This window comes from Priapulus caudatus, unplaced genomic scaffold (genome assembly GCF_000485595.1).
Source record: "Priapulus caudatus unplaced genomic scaffold, Priapulus_caudatus-5.0.1 Scaffold125, whole genome shotgun sequence".
NCBI classification, from domain to species: Eukaryota; Metazoa; Priapulida; class Priapulimorpha; order Priapulimorphida; family Priapulidae; genus Priapulus; species Priapulus caudatus.
In genome coordinates, this window is record NW_014577186.1 from 86,557 (window position 1) to 89,670 (window position 3,114).

A 3,114-nucleotide genomic window follows, 5' to 3' on the forward strand; every position below is an offset into this window, starting at 1 on the left:
TTTTGTATTCTCACTCTTTCTGGTAGTTGAGAAATATCCAAAATACCATTTTTACATAAAAATTCAAGGTTAGGTAGGCCTATAGGTGATGGAAATTTCATACAATTTTTTGGCTTGAGCATAGAGATATATCTCCTCTATAAATAAAACAAGTGATTGATTCGATTCATTCGCCAATAAACGTTTAATCTTCACTAGAGCAATACCCGTGCACAACGTGGAGAGTATCCTTAACCCGAGAGAGTTGACTTGCCTTCGTGTTTGCTAGGTTTTGCTGATGTAGAACTACTATCATTACGAATATAGGCTAAGCAATATGTAGTTGGGTTGTTGTTGGTTAATGTTAACAAAAGACGGAAATTATAAAAAATGCATTAGCACTCGCATGTGTCCATTGGTTGTTACATTTTACTTCGCGCGTTTAACAGTAACTATGTTTCGTTGTGTGTGGGGATGGGCGTGTGCGGCTGTTGCTGCTACAGGGATAAGTGCCACTTGCTTTCAGGTGCATGCATTCTTGCCGCGGAAAACTGCACCGTCCTTATTCAGAGAGGCATATAATCTTTGCCACGGCTAATATGTGCAGGGCTTTCACAGAAGGGATGGGTTTTGTCACGCTAACATGTGCCGGCTGCGAACAGATTCCTGTGTGGCCGTGCGAGGGCCTGATTTATTGTCACTCGCCATCATGGATTATGGTTGGCGGCGGTGTTTACCTTGACATTTCTGTGCCAAAATATATGGCCAGTGAATTCGCAAGATAAGAGTAGCAGTGAGGAATTACATACTTTGGGCTTTTCTCGTAGACACTTTACTTCTGATTGCAATGGGGGATGCTGGTGATATTGCTGATGATACTAATGATCACGTTGGTGATAGCGATCGTCAGATAAACACCGGATTTGATATCAACGTTAGATTCTTGTCATGTTTGTTCATCATTGTTCTCTTCATTCCCAAGCCGATTGTCAGTAGAATTGCGAGATTCGTAGCGGATCGATTGCACCTTGCGTCATGACGTTTTTTCACTGGTATTCACTTCACGTAAGTTGTTTATAGTTGATTTTGGCAGGGTTCGTGTAAACAGAATTTTTGCGTTCAGCTGAAATGCATGACTAGGTTGTCGGCCGGTTCACAGCTTATGGTTGGTGGTGTTGCGGTGAAACTAACTACTAGGGTTGAGAATACCAGCTCACGGCGCGTGTTTCACATTCTTGTAAGCTAGGCGTGTCACGGACAGCGACACTGCAATGCGTGCTTGACCACGCACACGTCTGTATATCTGTGCGTCCGTCTCTGTACGTGTGGCCTCCGCGTCTGTGCAGAGGTGCGGTGGAATGTTCGCCTCCTGAGAAACGAGCGCGGATTTACTGCGGGACAGCTCATCATTAGTTAAAGCCGTACTATGCAGGCAGCGGTGGGTGCTACCTGCTGTCGGGGTGACCGCCGGAGGGGTCATGGGGCCATGGCAAGCTACTACTGGTGTTGGAGGCGCGTAGCTCGCTCGCTGGATTAGCACACCGATCACGCATTGTCAGTTTACCATGTCCGTGATAAGCTGATTGACCCTGATGTGCCTGAGATCGTTTATGGTGTGTTGATCGAGGGGATCATAATTAACACTTGTTATATATGTGGGAGGAATTGTCATAATGCGAGAGCTGTTCTCTATTGTAGCGAGTTGAATGGGTCAAAATAATTATTATCTTTACGTATGAGAAAGATTTTTTTATAGCGGATTATTGATATATAGCGAATTTAAATTATTGCCTCTTGTTAATACCGCTATTTGTTATTATATATATGTACATATTAACATATTAATTTCAGGCCCGTAGCCAGTTTTTTTTTATATATATATATGTGTGTGTGTGTGTGTGTGTGTGTGTGTGTGTGTGTGTGTGTGTGTGTGTGCGTGCGTGCGTGCGTGCGTGCGTGCGTGCGTGCGTGCGTGCGTGCGTGCGTGTGTGTGTATATATATGCGCTATATGTCCAACGTGGTATTTATCTTCCGGTCTATTTATACCAAAGGAAAAGTCAATAGAGACTCCGGAGACTAATTCTCTGGAAAGAGGCACGTCACTTATAATAGCACAGCATTGAAAGACACATAGGCCGGAGCATTCCAGTGGAATTATTCACAATGACACCCACGTTATTATAAACGCTCGCACAGTGCAGCAGCAAGTTTACTCTGGAACGCCTGCCACATCTTATTACTGCCACAGAAACTTACTTGTCTAGCACAGGTTGCCAGCGCTAGCGTTCCTACTCCTAGTATAGGCAGCATATTATCGCTCACTTTTGCCTTTACTCTCCCATCGTCGTCTTCTTAGTCTTTTTTCTTCGTTTTCTCCTTCTGATTCTCCCGTTTTAGTCCTCTGCTGCTATTGCTGCTTTCCTCTCTTTTTTCTTGTTCTTTCTTTCCTTTCTTCTTCTTCTTCTTCTTCTTCTTCTTCTTCTTCTTCTTCTGGGTGCTCCAGGGATATGACAAACATCTACAGTGCTCAAAGTCGATCCTCTTTATAATTATATATATATATATATGTATATATATATATATATATATAATATATTATATATATATATATATATACTATTAGGCTAAGTTAGCCTTACCTTCACCGTGTTGTCGCAGACATCGTTACTCCTACCTTCGCTCCTGTATTCGCCGGTGGCATGGCAGCATTCCTGCCACTACGTTATCTCGTAGTGCGGCGCACGCATCCACGTCATCTGTGGTTCAGGGCAGTCTCCAATGTATTACTGTCGAAAACACGTCAGCCGATACAATGAGCCGTCAACCTTCAATAGAAAAATGAGGTGTACCGGGAAAAATGCTCCACACCGGCCAGTAGAAATTTACGGAAGAGAAAACCAGACGTCAACTAAGGGGCACAGAGCGTCAAATGAGTAGGGGACACTAATTGGGGTATTGCAATAGTGTTGCTATTACTGAAAGTACTGATCCTATATATATACTGATACTATACTACCTACTGATACTATATATATATCGATATTGCTGATCAATAAAAAAACTTTCAAAGGGGGATGAAGTATTAATAGTAACGCAGTCAGCGTATGTTCTGGCTATATAGAATCCTAGTTCAG

General features: G+C 42.9%; 1 protein-coding gene across 4 annotated transcripts in view; it reads left to right on the top strand.

The window, feature by feature from the left end:
* The window catches only part of LOC106805728 (OTU domain-containing protein 3-like), a 25,274-nt gene that overhangs the window by 12,588 nt on the left and 9,572 nt on the right, over positions 1–3,114 (top strand). The window lies entirely within an intron of this gene.